Source organism: Hylobates moloch, unplaced genomic scaffold (assembly GCF_009828535.3).
Source record: "Hylobates moloch isolate HMO894 unplaced genomic scaffold, HMol_V3 SCAFFOLD_16, whole genome shotgun sequence".
NCBI lineage: Eukaryota > Metazoa > Chordata > Mammalia > Primates > Hylobatidae > Hylobates > Hylobates moloch.
This window is the reverse complement of record NW_026652291.1, coordinates 47,670,385-47,689,516: the sequence shown is the minus strand read 5'-3', so window position 1 is coordinate 47,689,516 and position 19,132 is coordinate 47,670,385. Positions and strand designations below refer to the sequence as shown.

Here is a 19,132-nt window from a genome sequence, read left to right as displayed (position 1 = left end):
AGCCAAAGGATTGACAATGACCTCTAAGGCCCTCCTTTATCTGCATTCCTGGATCCTCAGTGACCTCATCTCAACCACTTTCCCAATTGTTCACTCCACTTCAGCCATGCAGGCCTCCCTGCTGTTTCTCCAGCATGCTAGTTGCACTCTACCTCAGAGCTTTGCACTAGCTATTCCCACTGCCCAGAATGTCTTCTTCTGGATGTCCATATGGCTAACTCCCTCATATCCTTCAGGTCTTTGCTGAATTGTTACTTCCTCAATGAGGACTTCCCTGATGAGCCTATTTAAAATTGTGACAATTTCTACCCCCAGAATATTTTATCCTTTTTATCCTGTTGTAATTTTTCACAAGGCACTTATCACCTTGAAACATACTAAATAATTTATGTACTTGTTTATTTCTTTATTGTCCTGTTTCCTCCCACTAGAACTTAAGTTCTTAAAAGGAAAATACTTTTGTCTGTTTTGCTCATTGATGTACTCCTGATACATAGGAGGTGCTCAATTAACACTTGTTGAATGAATGAATCTATTCCCTACCTAAGTAACCACACTATGCATTAATCATCTTTTTTTAAAAAAATGTTTAAATAAATATAGAAACAGTGTCTCACTACATTGGTCAAGTTGGTCTTGCACTCCTGGCCTCAAGCAATCCTCCTGCCTTGGCCTCCCAAAGTGCTAGGATTACAGACATGGGACACTGCACCCACCTTTAATCATCTTTGTATCCAGATTTCTTGTTTATATTTACTCAATAACTGTTCATTAATTGAACAGGATAAATAAAACAAATGCCCTATTGCCCATTAAAGTACCTTCATTTATCTGAATTCTATTATATTTCTTTTTTTGCATCAGCCTGACTACTAGAACTTTTTCTGAACAAGGTACAAGCAAACAGCAGGATGCATTAACAGAAGGCTTGATCTTCAGTGCATTTTCTTTTTTTTTTTTGAGACGGAGTCTGGCTCTGTCGCCCAGGCCGGAGTGCAGTGGCGCAATCTCGGCTCACTGCAAGCTCCGCCTCCCAGGTTCACGCCATTCTCCTGCCTCAGCCTCTCCGAGTAGCTGGGACTACAGGCGCCAGCCACCATGCCCGGCTAATTTTTTTGTTTTGTTTTTTTTTTCAGTTGAGACGGGGTTTCACCGTGGTCTCGATCTCCTGACCTCGTGATCCGCCCGCCTCGGCCTCCCAAAGTGCTGGGATTACAAGCGTGAGCCACCGCGCCCGGCCCTTCAGTGCATTTTCTTAGAGGTAAGTCCCCATCTATCTCCAAAAATGTAAATGGCGTAGATATCTAGAGATTGTCCTTCATATGTGATCAGACAGGAAATGAGAAAGTCACCTTGCTTTCACATATTATATATTCATCACTGTAGCCTTTTCTTAAGTATATTTTTCCAGACTTCCCCTAAGCTGTTGCTCATTCCCTGTAACAGCCAAATCAATTGACCATATTGTACTGGTTTGCTTCAGTGTGTTTGTTTACTAGTCGAAGCCTGCATTAGGACAGGACTATTTCATGGTGCTCGGTTCCCTGGCCCTCCTCCAGCTTTCTCCTCTCTCAGTCTCTCACTGTGCAAAATAGCAATCTTTCTCTACTTCCGAAAGCATGAACATCCTGAGATTTATCTGACTATCACTTAATTCTCTCTTTTTGTGAGATTCTCTGCCTTCACTCTTTTAACTCTATGGTCTGAACTTAGGTAGGTAAGTGCCCATCACAAATAACCATGCCAAGTTAATCTTTATCACTTTTGGCTTCCAGTTATAGCCTTGGCCAGTGCTCTTCCCTTTTTTTGTCCTGTTATTGTATTGCAAATGAAGCATGTGCAGCTATTTGAGCAAGTACAAAAATATAATATGAACATGTCCTTATCTAAAATGTCACTTTTTCAGTATTCTTTTTGGATTGTTCATTGTTAGCCAAAGTTCCATTGTCATAAAAATTACAATAATAAACCACCCTGAGTCTTGTAATTTCACACACAGCTTCTACATTCTCGAAGCCACTAAAATTCCATGGTTCCTAATTAAAATATTCAAAGGTGAAAGTCAAGTAATTTCCACAAGGTATATTAGTTCCTTTACTTATGTTTCCAGGGTTAAAAAAGAAATCCTTTGCCAATAAAAAAGGAGAAGTTTTTGAGTGTATAGTACAGAGACTTCAAAGGGCATTCCACAGTGTGTTATTTTCTTTCCAGAAAATTCTAACACTATATAATTACTTTTGTATGGAAAATGAATAATTTAAGCCCCTAATGCTAAAAACAGCTAGAGAGAAACCATCCAAATCAGATAGGCCTTTCCTGAAACCAAATGAAATATCGAACTAGAAAATATCTGCGTGAGAACAGCCCATGGAACAAAGCTCTTGAATTATTATTCAATAGAGAGGAAGCATGGTAGGGGAGAAAGTTACATGAAAAAAATAGTGTTTTCTTGTCTTTGTGCCGGAATTTTTGTGGGTCCCACGCTTCGCAGAAACTGTAATGTTGATTGCACCCCAAATGTCATAGAAAAATACGAATCAGAAATGCATCTAGGAGCTTCCAAGCTTCTGACAACAATAACGGCAAAAACATCAATTAAGCTCCATCTATTGCGACAGAAATGCATTGATAAAGAAAAAAGCGAAAGCCCACCTGCATAGAAACTAAACCGCAGCTACTCCTCCGATTCGAAGAAAAATGAGCTGCACTTCAGTCGCCAGTAGAACTAATCCCAGCAAATATAGCTAGTGGGTCTGTGTACTGGGGAAGGGGGACTGCGAGCAGAGCACACCTCATCGCCCTCCCAATAAAACTGGTCCAGAAACGTGAAAGCATCCACGCCGCATGACCTCGCTTAGCTGGAAGAAAGCGGTGGCCGCGACGTGCGGCGGGGAGGTGGTGGGGGCCCTGTCGCCTCCCCTTCTCAGACCCCCACCCTCCACGCCTCCAGTATTTTGCACGAGTCTCTGGCTCCAAGCTCTGGGGCTCGGAGACCTGAGCAGGTTCTTTTCTCTGCCCAGGGTGAAGAACCTCCTAAAGATATTGTAACGGGAGTAACTCCCGCGCTGGCAGCGTCTCAACAGCCCGGAGTGAACGAGCTGACCCCACCAGCGCCGGGACGCACGTCTGGGTCGGCCGCCCCCGCCAGCCCCTCCCCCGACCCTCCCCAGCCTGCGTCCCCAGCGCCCCGCACGCAGTAGGGGCTTTCGGGGCATGTAGCCCCTAGGGCTGACTTGCCGCTAAGTGAACAGCCATGTTAGCCTCCTCTGGGCGTAAATCCACCAGGGTGAGCCGGCCGACGGCGGTCAGGAGCGCTCACCAGGTCCCCTCCGCACCTCCCCCCAAGGCTACGACTGTTTCCAAACTCCCGGGCGCAACCAGCCGGGCCCCTTGCCCTCTCACGGTTCAGCACCGAGGACAGCGGACATACTTTTCTCCCCGAGGGGTCCCCGCGGCCAGAAAGGCGGCGTTGACAGCGCCCGCAGGGCTGCAGGTGTCCGTACCGCGCGCCCGCCCGTCCGCATCCCCGCGGCACCCCTGCGCGCCCACCTCCCTTCCCCGCCTCGCGCAGGGCAGCCCGCGGCGTCTTACTTTTCTGGCTGGAGTAACCTGGGTAATAGCCATAGTAGCCGGTGATCCGCAGGATCCGGTCCTCGATAGTGGCCACCCCGTTGGGGGCCGCTTTGACATCCATAGAGAGCGCGGGGCGACGGCCCCGAGTGCGGCGGGGCGGAGAGCGCAGCGCGGGGCTCGGGAGCTGGTGCAGGTGCCGGCGCCGCTGGTGCTGATGTTGCAGCTCGTGCTCCCGCGCCCGGGCTCTGACTCCACGGCCCGGCGCAGCACCGGCCCCGCATCACAGCGGCGGCGGCGGCGGCGGCGGCGGCGGCGGCGGCGGCGGCGACGGAGCGGCCCCCACTTGGGCTGGCCTCTCCGTCAGCCTGGCAGCTCTCCCGCGCGCCACCCGGAGCACTGCTGCCCGAATAGCGCCCCCTCACCTCCGACGCCCACCGTGGCCGGGGGCGGGTGTGGGCGCCCCACCTGGTCGCCAGCTTTCATCATTAACCCTTGCGCGCTCCTTCTCGAAGAGTAGACACCCCAACCCCACCTGATGAAAGGGATGTTTGGTCAGGGGGGCGCGGGAGGAGAAGAGAAGGCGACGGTGGCCAGGGGCTCAGAGAAGGGTGTTGGGGTGGGAGAAACCCAAGAGGGACTCATAGCTGTTAATGCGAGGAATTAACTGTCGCTCGGGGAGAAGACACTTCTGGGGCGCCCCGGGACTCGGTCCACGCTTGGCGTCTACACCACCTCTGGTCTGCTGATATGCAAGCATTCCCCGGCGTTACTCAGTCCTTGCAACTTGTCTAGAAGACTGGGAATCTTTTTTTATGAAATGACAAGAAAATTAGTTCCTGGCAGGTTGTATATGGAGTGATTATCCAGGTTTTGCAGACGCAAGGACTGTAAGTGTTCAAGCTTACTATTCAAGTCTGACTGTCCATACGGACCCTCCATCCTGCCACTGAAAAATGTCAAAGGCTTAGAAGATTCAGCTGCACACAGCATGTTTATTTTTCCAATTTCAAATGCTCTGAGGAGAAATGATTTTCTCCTTTATTGCCAAAAATATCAGGAAGGAAGTCCTTCAAACTGTAAATATCTGGGCGAGTTAAAGTCTTAACTACAGTCTAGAGCTTTTCCATTTGAGCAGAACATCCTTGAAGCTGTGTGTTCAGAGCAAACACCCTCCCCTCAGGTGTGTGGCTCTTCTGCTTTAGCCAGAGACCCAATGAGTTAGGGTCAGTGAGCAGTGGAGACGATTCCTCTGTTCATAGTCTGCAGACACAGCTTCCTGCAAATAATAATAATAATAATAATTTTCAAAGTTTCATCTCAGAAATGAAAAGGTGGAGGTGGAGGGTTAATGGAGAGGAGGGTCAGCTCATCAGCTTAGAGGCCATTTAGGTCCACCTTCCGTGCAGAGCTGGCTTAAGACATCCCTGCCAGGTTTCATATTACTAAAGCTTAGGGAGAAGAAAAAAAAGAGAAACATAAGTCGACTTCAATGCCCCTCTCAGAAACCTCCAGAGAACCTATCACACCATCCTGCCTCCAAGCATTTTCCACATTGTGTGTGGGCCCTTAAGAAGGAAGAAATACGCAAACTTTTTTTCTAAAAGGTAAATTAGGTTTAAGCATATGAAAATGCAATGTTAAATTTTACAATATGTTTTGGGTTTTCATCCAAACACAAAGCTTAGCACGGGATCTTGAGAGTAGAGTCAATCTCAGATTATTGTGGCTGGAAGAAGAGTTCATAAAGAAACCAATTTCCTCCTACACCTGTTTTCTGGGCTAGGAAAGACGGAAGGGTGGAAAGAGCTAAAAGGTCAAAAGGAACTAAAAGGAAAAACCAACACTAGTGCAATGATGGAGAGCTAGCCATTTAAAGCAAAAATGAAAGCGTTATGCCTTTACACCCCCCACGTGAAATAATATTCAGCACACTTTTGTTAGTTTTATTATTTCAGTGGCAAAATTATATCAAATGCATGTATTGCACATGGTAAAATGTGTTCATCACATGTAATTTTAAATGTCACTTTTGTTTGAAGTTTCTATAAACGATAAATTTTCCCATATTACATATATTATATATTTTGATAATAGCCATCATAATCCATAGCACATTAATATATGTATCAGTAAAAGAGAAATTAGGAAACAATTCAAGCAAAAATCTTCTAATGTAACAGGAATATATATATATATATATACACACATACACACACACATATATGCATAGACTTTAAAAACAAGTGGTTTTTCCCATTGCTTGTAACTTATCTTGCCATAATTAATGTACTTAAATTATAAATAACAATTACTGTGTAAGTCATTGCCTTCTTCCTACTTTTGCTTTATTTTCATAAATCTCCATAGAAGTAGACAAAAATGTATTTAACTGGATCTGATCATTCATATAAACAGTAAATTCAAAATAAATTTAAGTACTACAATGTAAACATACCCACAAGAGTCTATGTTTTCTTTTGAAAAAGTAAAAATTTTCAGACTGACCTGGAAATAAATTTTAAAATAGCAAAGCACTTACAAATCTCTCTATAATCATCTGTAATAGGATGACCAAAATAGTAAATGCCAGCAAGTGCTATAATCTAGGACACACTTTTCTTTTAATGGAAGGAACTGAAATCCTACAATTATAAATTGATAAACAGTCAAAAGTAAATTTCTGCTAGTCATGAACACTCTCTGGCATATATGATAAAAGATGTTTTAATCTTTCAATAGTCATTTTAGACATTATTAACAATTTACAGAAATTATTTTGAAGAAAGGATAGTTTTTTTTTTTTTTTTTTTGAGACAAAGTCTCACTCTGTCACCCAGTCTGGAGGGCAATGGTGCGATCTTGGCTCATTGAAACCTCCGCCTCCCGGGTTCAAACGATTCTCATGCCTCAGCCTCCCGAGTAGCTAGGATTACAGGCACCCGACACCACGCCCAGCTAATTTTTTTGTATTTTTAGTAGAGATGGGGTTTCACCATGTTGGCCAGACTGGTCTCGAACTCTTGACCTCAGGTGATTCACCCACCTCAGCATCCCAAAGTGCTGGGACTACAGGCGTGAGCCACTGCGCCCGGCGGAAGGAAGGATAATTTTTAAAGCATTTTTGTGTTTGCATGTTTAGTCTACCAGTTTTCACAAACCCAAATATTCAAATTTACAAACTATGAGTTGCAATGTATGCCTCAAACCTATTCTGAAAGAATAAAGAAAAGACATAATAAATGAAGATTGAAGGTGGTTATCTGATTCATAAAATAGTTTATCATTATAGCCCTTCACATAGCCAATTTCCCTAGTAGTTATAAATTATAATTCGATTTGTTATAAAACAAAATTTGTTTTGTGTGCGCTTTTCAGGAATTTTTAAATGCATCAAGCAGAGGGTATCTATCTGTGATCGCAGATGAGTTTTGATATATGAGCCATATATATTTTGATCATCTGATCAAATCGGATTAGCTATTTATACTAATTGGTATACAATTAGTTATTCACGTTGTTGTGTGTGTGTGTTTTTTTTTAAAGCCAAATCATTTGTAAAGTAGTTCATGGGATGATCACTTACAGTCCTTGTGTCTGATGCTAGAATAGCTATACCAAGTAATGACATTAAAACTAAATATGATCACTGGGTATAAATTTTATTCAAAGATAAGCAGTCTGAAAATACCACATCAGTCTATACACTTTGGAAGGGTTAGTAAAATAAAATCCATGGAATCTAGTCTTCTGTACTTTAATTAACAGATAGGGATCAGAAAATCTGGGCTTTAGTCCTCTTCTTATGGCAGGAACAAGACACCTAATCTTTCTATTCACCTATTTGAAGTTACCACTGAAAGACGCTGAAAGAAGGGGAAATGATCTTTTTTCCCCTCTGGGAAATCAGTATAGTTTACCTATCTCCTTGGGCTAAAAGTAACTTGGCTGCTTGGAAAGCCAAGAATATTTAAGCTTTTATAGTCAAGGGCCAATGTTACTTTGTACAAACACCAGCACTGTTTACAAAGAGTTGACCCCAAGAAATTTAAACAGGGTTAGTGTTTAAAAGCATCTGGCTTCTAGCCAAACAGGTGATAAGAAATGGCACCTGAGAAAGAAAAAGCATGCTCTTAATATTCCATTTTCAGGGAAGTTGTTTTGAGTATTTAACTGCCAAGTCATCAGCCACCCCATTTGGAATGCTGACACAGCCTTTCTGTTTCAATCATAGGCAATGGCAGACATTGCTAATTTACCTTTCAGCTCAAAGGAGCTGGGTGTCTATATGAGAAGACAGGGCAGAGTCCACTCTTCATTGACCTCAGGTGCCAGGCTGCATCCCAGGACTAATTTTGAGGCTCAACTCTTGGAAAGGCACTGAACCTCTTTGGAGAAAATCTTAGGTAATTTCAACATATATATTCAAATTTTAGAATTTGTCTATGATCTGTGTGTGTGTGTGTCTGTGTGTGTGTGTGTGTGTGCGCCTCTCTCTGTCTCTGTCTCTCCCTGTGTCTCCCTCTCTCTCAGTCTATCTGTTTTTTTGTCTTTGTCTCTCTGAGTCTGTGTGTGTCTGTCTATCTCTCCATATGTTTCTGTCTCTGTCTTTCTCTTTCTCCCTCTCCCTACAGCATTATACTGTACGTGGCAGTACAGCACAGTGGTTTAAAGCATGGACTTTGGAGCAGACTGCCAGGAGTCATTTCTGACCTCATCATTTTCTAGCTGTGTGACCTTGGGTAAATCTTTTGAAATCTCTATGACTCAATTTTCTCATCTCTAAAATAGAAATATACACCTATTGTACCTATATCATGGAACTATCATGAGAAGTAAATGAGTTTATATTCATAAAGATCTTATAACTGTGACTGACATATAGTAAGCATCATATATATTAGCTATCAGTACTATTTTTATGCAGACATAGAACCCTTTGAGCTTCAGTTTTCTCCTCTGTAAAATGGGCTCATACTATCTACTTCACAGTGTTGCTGTGATGGTTAAGTGAGATCACATATTAAAATATTTTATGAAGGCCTGGCACATCGTGGGTACACAATAAATATTAATTTTCTTCTCCTAGCCCCGCCCCTGCTTTGTCCATTGTTTTTTTACTGAAGTTGATTTACACTTTCACTCTTCATTCACACTCTCAGAACTTCACTGTGGCAATTGCTTTTACAGGTCTCCTTTAATTCTTTCAACCACGGGCAATGATCACATGAGGCAGACCTTGTGTGCCAATGGAATAAGTGGCTTCAGAAGTTCAGTGCTTTGCAAAAAGAGAAGCTGCTCAAGATCAGCAGTTCTTCTTGTCCTTTAAGGAAGCATGAGCACAGGAAGAGTTTACTTCATACCGGAAAAGGGACCAAGGCTGTTAATCCCCAGGTGTGGAAGACACTCAGGTCCTGCGTGGTGAGGTGGAGCAACCTCACAGGGATCACAGTGTGATGCCCCATGGGAGGCAGGCCCATTAGCCGCTAGGCTTCCCTGCTTCAGCAGATATTCTGGTGCCTCCCAGCTTGTCCAGAAGCAGCAGAGTCCCCAGCCCCAGAGGGATCACATGTGGGCTTGACTATTGCACATTTCAGCAGTGCCCAGTGGACTGAAGATCAGACCTCCCTGATGCTGAGCTAAGCCAAAGATCTCCCCTGACTGCATAACTCTGCAGCAGGGGAGCCCCAACAAGACTGAGATTGCATTTCCCACTATTTTTATGAGGAATAAGGACTCAGAGTAAGATTTACAGTAATTTAAAGCAAATAAAGTTTTTTTTAAACCCTTTTGAACAGCTGTGTTGGTGGTTATACATTCAAACCTGCTACATATTCATTTTACAAATAAGCCTTTCTGTAATTTAAACGTCTAAAAATGCCATGCACACCACAGCCTCAAACCTGCTGCATATTATTTGTCACACAAGCTTTCTGTAACATTAGCTGCTAAAAATGCCAACCCTGCTGTGGTAGTCATTGTTACTGTTTGCCAAATAGTCATGGTTCTCCCCCATTTTAGGCATACCACAGGACTGCACTTCCTGCCCCCTTGTGGTTGTAGTGGGGCTATGTGACTAATTCTGGTTGTGAACAAAAAAACAATTATCATCTCAGTCAGAGCTAACACTAGACACTCAAGGGTTTTCTCTTTTTCCCTCTGGCCCCATGACCATCAGCATTCAGGATGACTCTGATACATACAAAGTAAAGTTACTAAAAACTGTAATTGAAGAGTTTTAATTCCTTCTATAAACACTACATTTAGTAATTTTCAAATTCTATCCTCTTTGTCCTTTGTTTTCCAAAGACATGCTATATATGTCTAAGATCACTAGTTCTTGAAGCAATTCATCAATAAATCATACAGAAGACAAAACAAATTGTTGGAAAGAAATATTATGAGTGGCACAGAAAATCAGAGAGAACACAAAATTTAAAACTCGTTAGAATGCATCCATAAAACAGAGACTCCAGAATACATGTTCAATACATCCACATCTTGAATGACTACTATTGCCAAAAGCAATTTCAGAAATGACTTTGTCTTTAATTTCAAGAACTATTAATCTGAAGGAAATATATTCACAAGGTTTTATTTCATCATTATTTTCAGTATCTGTGATTCCCATCAGTAGAACTTGCTTTTTAAATGCCCTGAAATAATACAGAGGTACCAAAGTGGACATTCATCCTTTTTTTTTTTTTAGGCTCCTAACAGAAAGAGCATACCTTTCAAGAGAGAAGCTAAAAAGATTGCACCAAATAACTTTTATGCTCCAATTCATTTTCTTTTGTCTCACCTTTGCAGTGACCACCCTGTATGGATTGTCATTGATTCACCTAGACACAGCCTGACAGCACCTCACCTCATGCCAATGCTGGGCACCTCTAAACTCCTGCACCAGCATTTCCTTGTTGGTGCTGAGACATGAAAGTGCATTTGCTTGGCTCAAGCATGTACAACCTGAAAGTGCAGGGGACAGCTGTAACACTGGGCAAACCTGTGACCATGGGAAACAGGAGCTAGGGTATAAATTCTCCATTCCATTCTGAATGGACTTCCCTGAGAAGCTGTCACTTATGCAGCCTCTTGCCCACAAGTTTGTGCAATTAGTCAGACTGCTCAGTCTTCATGCTAAACTACGGTCAGCTCAGTCACATGCCCTCATATGTATACACTAGTACATAAACCCCTGCCTCTGCCTCAGGCTCTCTTTTCTGAAGAGCTCAGGTTAAGATGCCAATTTTCCCAGTCTCCCCACTTGGTCACTGACACATATCCCTGCTCCACCAATCACAGCACTCATTCCAAATTTTGAATGGGAAGCCAAGTGGAGAAATCCTGGGCCATGTCTGCAATGGATATCAGCAGCTGTAACAGTAGTTGCAGCCACAGTTTCCATTGTCTGTTTCAGTGATATGGGCTGTATAAACCTCAAGTTAAATATTTCCATTGTGGAAACTATGGGTTTGATTCTCCCCTGTTATCCATAAATGTATAACAGAACTTCGTATGCCCCCCGGGCTACCCCATAGCATTATCCCACAAAGGGTCAATTGCATTATAGTCTATCTTGCTGGTACCTGTCCAGTTGTGCTGTGAAAAAAACAAAGTCCTATTCTGAATACCAAGGGGGAAAAGAGCCTCAAGTAACATTTAAAGTCTCTACTAGTTCTATATTCCTATGCCACCCAGGTATTCATCATAGCATCACTGGTAATAATAAAATAATGCAATCAACTTAAATGTCCCAAAAATAGGAAAATGGTTTAGTAAATTGGGTAGAATACACTTTAGATATTAAAATTATGGCTATTGCTGTGAAGACTACAAAGTGATGAGAAAAATCCTATGTTCTAATATTAAGTGGTGAAAAAAATCAGAATTCTAGATAGTATATGGACGTCTACTACAATTACATATTTTTTAATGCAGGGGGAAAATAGTTAAGACATTCAAAATTCAAAAAATGGTGGTAAGAGGAGTGAAATTATAAGTAATCTTCCATTTTCCAAGTGTTCTGAAATATAATTTACTAATATTAAAACGAATACAAACACACACACACACACACACACACACACGACAAACCCTGAAACCCTTTCCCAGATCTTTATTCTCCAGCATGGCTTGTTTTATGTGCAATGTGCTGGAGTGTGCCACCTGCCTGCACATCCATCTTTTTAGTAATTGCAATTATCTCCTTTCCATGGAATGTGATGAAGCCTGACTAAAGCTCTCTAATTCTTCTGTCTTTCCAAGTTCTCATAAATAATAAAACAGGGCTCTATGACAACGAGTACATAAAAAGTTTTGTAAAATCTCAAAGTAGCCCTAAAATGTTTACATTCTTAGGCTAATAAAGTGCTCTAAATACACAGTTATTTGGACATCAGTATTATTTGCTTCTATGCAGCAGAGCCAAGTGGTAAGAACATCCATGCTTGGACAGTCCCTACAAATGCATCTTCGTCTGACTACTACTACTCCTCCCTCAGCTGTTTCAAAAGGATTTTCTTCTCTGGGACGGCTGCTCTGCTAACCCCATCCTCCTTCCTGGAGAAGCCAGGTATTTGCTCCATAATAACTCTTTCCCTGCTGTGTAATCTTCTCAACACTGCATACTTGAGTTCCTCAAAGGCGGTGACTGCATTTTGTTCACCCTGGTATGACCAGTGCTTCTCAGAGTACCTGTCACATATCAGGCAATCAAAACACATTAAAGGTTGAAGAAATCATTGTAACAAACAAAAGTTTTCATCAGAAGCCTAGGGTCACTTTCTCAAAGTACGAGCAAGGCACAAACAAGATAGGTTGACTTGTCTCAGGACCAGAAATGTAACAACTTGCCCAGTGCAAAGTTTACAAAGAAGGAAACTGAGGCTAGAGGGCTAAACAGATGGTTCAGAGGCCCCTCGATGAGTCTCTGGCAGCCCTTCTCACTCTCAGTGGATCATCTTTCCCCTGACCCTGTGCAATGCCACCTTCTGCTATGTGGTTTTCTAACTGCTCCTTATGTGCAGTCAGATCAAATCTACTCATGTTGCCATCCCTCCCCACCACCTTTCCAAATCAGACCGTATGCTTCTTTTCTTCTCCTTCTTTCTATCTTCCTCTGGCTGAGCCCTGGGCTTGGCAGACAGAAGGAATGCCCATCAAGGGTTCTGTTAAATTTAAATCCAAGACGATGTCTATTTTCCAAAGTCTGTGTGAGTTATGTTTCTGGTGTAATCAGTAACTGATTACTTATCCAGTCTGTCAACTGTTACTCCTCATCTTTTGGAAGAGGCAGTGGAATAAATAAATAAATAAATAAATAAATAATTTCATGGTGTCTTTAGATAAGAGTAAATGGATGGAATTGTATATATTTTCTTATTATGGACTTGACATTGTTAACATTCACTGCCATTAATAACATGGGCTCAATTTGACAAATCTTTTGTGAATTATAATTAATTCAGAGATTTGAATCTCCTCTTTATGTGTAATCTCCTACTGAAATATTCAGTAGACTTGTTTACTTGTTTCTTCATTGGTTCAGGTAAAGAAATCATCAGCTGGTCATGCAAAGGTGATGAGCACATGCTATCTTCTTTCTTTTTCTCTAATTTCCTTCCTTTCTTCATCCTACTCTGCTCTGAAATTCACTAGGACTTACTACCATTGCAGTAATGTCAAAATAGTAGTGTTATTGTCTAGCTTTTACTGCATACCAAACAACTCCAAACCTTAGTGGCTTAAAATAACAACCATTTATTACTTCTCATAAACTATTAGTCACCTGCATGGTTCTACTAATCTGGCCAGGCTTGGTTGATCCTGGGTGGGCTTGCTTATGCATTTGTGGTCAGCAGGTAGATCAGCTGCGGACTGAATAGGATAGGCTCTTTCACATGTCTAGTGGATGGGAGATTGGGATAACTGGGCCACATATCTCATGACCCAGCAGTTCAGTCCAGCATGACAGCAGCAAAATTCCAAGTGTAAGGGTTAAGAATGCAAAGCTTCTTGAGGCCTAGACTCAGAACTTACTTCTTTCATATTCTGTTGGCCAAAGTAAGTTGCAGGTTAACTCAGATTGATTGGGTAGAGAAATGGATTCTGCATCGTGGTGAGATTGCTGCAAACAATTGTGGCCATTCTTGGATTCTACTACATCCAACTAATGTAAATCGATGCCAATGTTGTTAAGCAGATTGATCAGAGACTTGATGAGAATGTCCTTTCTGCAAAATGTGTCTTTTGATAGAATTCCTGGATTCCAGATTAGCAAAGCAATCTTCCAAACATGGGTTAACAGAAGCAATGTGGAAGTACCTTCATTAAGCAAAATCTGGCATTAAAAGGTTACCTGCAACAATGAGATTTGGTCTGAATAGAAACTGCAGCCTTTTGCATGACATGTAATTCCAAACCTTTTGACTTCAAAATGGGGAGGAAGGAGTCAGACACCCACACATGCTGGGTCTGCATAATGTTGGTACAATCAAACATAGAACAAAGCAATGCAGTAAGTTTCACATAGCAGGGCTGTTCCCACAACCAAGATGAAAAGGGAAACCCGTAAAGTTACGGCATTCTAACTTACCCTTTGTGCTTACCCTTTGTGGGGGCATTTATCACGCTACAGAGTGAAGATCTGATTGCCTTCCATCTCTGCTACATTTCTAGTTTCTTAGGGACACGAATAAATCTTTTAAATTCATATTTCTTGTATATAATACAAAACCTGGCTGTTGAAAAAAATGAGAGCACGAGGGAGTTATTTCTGTGACTCAGAAAAAGACTAACCCAATATAACCACATTTATATTTTTAGAATGTCTATTTGCAACCAAATACTCAAAGATTCTGCCATATAAAAATTACAGAATGACTAGGTGAAAATAAGTTACTTCTTCTATAAAAACAAAAATATTACTATTGAGCTTAAGATTGAAGAAGTTGGTTGTGTTCAAGTTATAATCTTGAGAATGGATTCAGAAATGCATGTTTTTGCTTAATAAGTGAAGAAAAATTCTTAAATTTTCATAAACTTTCATCTAAAACTTCGATTTACAATTAAACACAGCAGCAACATTGGATATATACAAAGTATATGCACTTCAGATCAGGGCCCCCTTATTCTTAACTAATCTAAAACCCAGGTTTAAAGACTAGTGGGCTACCTATCCTTCAGGGAAATCTCTGTAAATGATCATCCCTAATGAGGGACTGGTAAGTAGCAGCAAATCCTGTAGATAGTTTCCGATAGGTCTTTTTGTCTCCTTTTTCAGCTCTGCTACCCAAGGTCAGGTGACCCATCTTTTTTTTTTCTTCTTTCCAACTTGTATTTTTGGTTCAGTGGGTACATGTGCAGGTTTGTTACGTGGGTAAACTGCGTGTCACACGGGTTCACGGTACAGATAATTTTGTTACCCAGGTCATGAGCCTAGTACCTGATAGGTAGTTTTTCAATCCTTACTCTCCTCGCACCCTCCGCTCTCAAGCAGGCTCCATTGTCTATTGTTCTCTTCTTTGTATCCATGTACATTCAGTATTTAGCTCCCATTTATAAGTAAGAACATGCAGTATTTGGTTTTATGTTCCTGTGTTAATTGACTTAGGGTAATAGCCTCCATCCATGTTGTTGCAAAAGACATAATCTTGTTCTTTTTGATGACTCTGTGGCATTCCATGATACATATGTACCACATTTTTATTATCCAGTCCACCATTGATTGCCATCTAGGTTTATTCCATGTCTGCTATTGTCAATATTGTTGCAATGAACATACACGAGCATGTTCTTTATGATAGAACAATTCATATTCTCTTGGGTATATACCCAGTAACGGGATTGCTTGGTCAAATGGTAGTTCTATTTTAAGTTCTTTGCGAAATTGCCAAACTGCTTTCAACAGTGGCTTAACTAATTTACATTCCCACCAGTAATATATAAGTGTTCCATTTTCTCCACAACCTTGCCAGCATGTTATTTTTTTGCTTTTTTTTTTTTTTTGATGGAGTCTTGCTCTGTTACCCAGGCTGGAGTGCAGTGGCAGATCTCGGCTCACTGCAACCTCTGCCTCCTGGGTTCAAGCGATTCTTCTCTCTCAGCCTCCCAAGTAGATGGGAGTAGAGGCTTATGCCACCATACCTGGCTAATTTTCGTATTTTTAGCAGAGATGGGGTTTCACCATGTTGGCCAGGCTGGTCTTGAACTCCTGACCTCAGGTGATCCTCCTGACTCAGCCTCCCAAAGTGCTGGGATTACAGGCATAAGGCACCATGCCCAGCCATTTTTTGACTTTTTAATAACAATTCTGACTGATGTGAGATGGTATCTCATTGTGGTTTTGGATTTGCATTTTTCTAATGATTAGTGATATCGAGCATTTTTTCATATACTTGTTGGCTGCATATATGTCTTCTTTTGAGAAATGTCTGTTCATGTCTTTTGCCCATTTTTAATGGGACTGTTTGCTTTTTGCCTGTTAAGTTCCTTATAGATTCTTGATATTAGACCTTTGTTGGATGCATAGTTTGCAAATATTTTCTCCCATTCTGTAGGCTGGTATGACCCTTCTTTTAGCCTGGATTACCACACAGCTTTCTATCTGATCTTTTCCTATTCTAATTTGTTTTTCTAACCATAGCCAACCTGCTTCCTCAATAACAAACTTCTGCTTTAAACAACTAAATGGTTCAACAGGGCTCTTAGTGTGAATCCCACACCCCTAATCATTGACTGCAGACTTTGGTCCCAGTCTACATCTCCAACCTCAACTCTGTGACTACTCCCCTCATTCTAACTTCCTGAATGAACTCTTTTGAGATCTCTGAAAAAGCTATGGGCTTTCTCACCTCTGGATTTTTATACATGCTGTTCCCTCTATCTGGAACACTCTCTCCCTCAACAATTTGTCTCCTGCCCTCTCTGGGACTTTTCCTTCACATCTCAACCAAGAAGCTGCTTCATCAAGAAAGTCCTTATTTGTCTGTTTCCCTCTCTAGACTGTAAATACCACAAGGACAACCCCATTGTTTTTTATTGTTGTTGTTCACTATTGTATTCCCAATGTCTAGTATAGTGCCAGGCACAGAGTAGGCACTTCATAGATATTTCCAAAATTAGTTGATTAATTCATTAATACTGGTTATCAAAGACAAGTCCTTGGAGCCAAATGTTCTACGTCACTCCTTCAAGGAAGATCTATTTACCTTCTTTAAGAAACAAGTATAAAGGTATTTTTTTGATGTTGTCTTATGAATATTGACAAACCAGCACTCGGGCCCATATTGAAGGACATACCATCTCTGCCATCTCCATCCAGGCAGGGCCAAAATTTTCCTCAGAAAACAAGTCATGATCCACTTCTAAAGAGGAACATATGGGCAATTGCGGCCCCAACATTTTATGCCCTTAGAACATGATCAGAATTTTAGTGCGGGAAAAACTCTAAAGTAAGAACTGCCAAATCTTATATTCCAAGGAGTTTTGCAAGGTACTTGGCATTGCACTTTTCAAGAAAGTATTTTGAGTTTAAGGATCTTATACCATTGTGCAACAGTAGGAAGTCAGAAAACATAGGTTCTATCCTGCCTTTGTTGCTAAATACACTGCTCTTGGGGGTCATAATAAGACTCATTCCTTACCCTGGAGCTGAACAGGATTATTAATCCTTCTGCCCCAGGCCTGGCTCTTCCCAGGGTCTAAACCATCAAGCCTGAGCCCTAGGAGTCCCTCAACAATTGCCACAAACACAATAAGGTTCCCTGCTCTTACCTCCACCTCAGTCTGAGGATGTCAACTTTGATCTGTCCAACCATACGCTTCAGCCAAGCTGACCAGCTACTCCTGGTTGTTTCTCATCTCTTGACTTTGCTGCTCCTTTTGCCTGGAAGAGTCACATTACCCTGATCCCTTTCAACACCACCATATTTCTCTGCCAGGAGAATGTTTTTCAAGTCTCAATTCAAGCACATCCTTCATTAAAACCTTTAATGAGTTCCCCGCCGGCATGGGAATCACCTTCCTTTGTGTCCTGTTGTGTCTGGTACCTACTTCTCTCACAGTACCTGTGGTGCTCTGTTGCAAGGATTGTTCACAGGTCTATCTTCCTACTGGACAGTAAGCTTTATAAAGCCAGGATTAAGTCTGTATTTTGCTTTATATCCCCATTATAAAACTCTATATTTAGCACAGAGTAAGTGGGGAAGGAAGGGAGGAAAGGAGGGAGGGAGAGAAGGAGTGAGGCGGGGAGGGATTAAAGAAGGAAGGAAGGAGGGAAGAATGGAGGGAAAAAAGGAAGAAAGGGAGGAAGGAAGGAAGGAAGGAAGGAAGGAAGGAAGGAAGGAAGGAAGGAAGGAGGAAGGAAGGAAGGAAGGAAGGAAGGAAGGAAGGAAGGAAGGAAGGAGAGGGGGAAGGAAAGGAGGGAGGGAGGAAGGAAGGAAGAAAGGAAAGAAGGAAGGACAGTAGATCTTTTGAAATATTTTCAGGGCTTCACAGTTTCTACAGTTAACTTATTTTTAAAATGGGAACAAAAACACAACTTACTTCCTAGAACTATCATGAGGATAAAATGAGATGGTGTACTTAAAGCAATTTGCATTTGTTTGCATGTAGTAAGAACTCAATATATGTAAAATAGTATTATCATACGAAAACTGGATATGATATATGGGTGAAATAAGGACTGAGGGCTTCTCCTCAATTTAAGGGGCATATTCCAGTGGTCCCCTGGCTGTGTAAAGGAAGAATGTGCTACCTCAAGAAGAAGTAAAATCTCTATCACAGGAAAATTCTCAGCCTCATCTGGAGAGTTACCTGGCAGTGCTTCTACCAGGAATTCTTGATCCCAGATTGAAGTTAATATTTCTCTTGATTTGGAGGTACATTGATAACAAAGTACCCCATTATATTTTAAATCTAGACATTGATGTCTAGCACTTTTAAAACAAAGTTTCCCTGAAGATACAACATTTGGGCAATGACACTAATTTTTCTACATTAAATAAAACAATAAAACATCATTTAAAGTATTGAAGTTTGTAGCTGTGCTCAGAATGTATCCAGGAGGACACTGGGCAAATTGTCTGGAGATCTCATTGAGTGGTATTACCTTGGTGTTTCTCTGTGTTTCAGATTTTGATTCTCAACTTTGCAGGTCTAAAAACTTGTATTTGTTCGTACACCAAGAGCAGAGCAGACTCCTTAAAGAGGAATTCACATTAAACAAACTCACAATACATTGATGAATAAGTTGGATTGCTAAAGGATTCATTCATAAAGGGAGACATGGTTGACACAAAATGCACAAATTGGCACAGATTTACGTAGGAAGTCAAAATGTAATCAGAGATTTGTTTGTTTGCTAAACCTAGATTCAAAGCAAAGAAAATTGAATGCTACAAAATTTAATGGAATTATTCTCATGATATCCCTGACACTGCGAACAAATGCCCTCTCTACTCTGATCTGTGTAGAGCCCATGCTGACTGCCTCCTCCACGTCAAACTCACACATTTTTCCCTTAAACATACTAATGTCATTGATTAGCTGTAGGGTCAACTCA

At 41.4% G+C, this 19,132-nt stretch overlaps 1 protein-coding gene across 1 annotated transcript in view; it reads right to left on the bottom strand.

Moving 5' to 3' along the window:
* The window catches only part of SLC35F4 (solute carrier family 35 member F4), a 310,750-nt gene extending 308,015 nt beyond the window's left edge, over window positions 1–2,735 (bottom strand). Inside the window, exon 1 of the mRNA XM_058429823.1 lies at window positions 2,653–2,735. The gene's annotated coding sequence lies outside the window, so the exon portion shown is untranslated. The remainder of the gene's footprint in view (window positions 1–2,652) is intronic.
* Window positions 2,736–19,132: the final 16,397 nt, after the last annotated feature.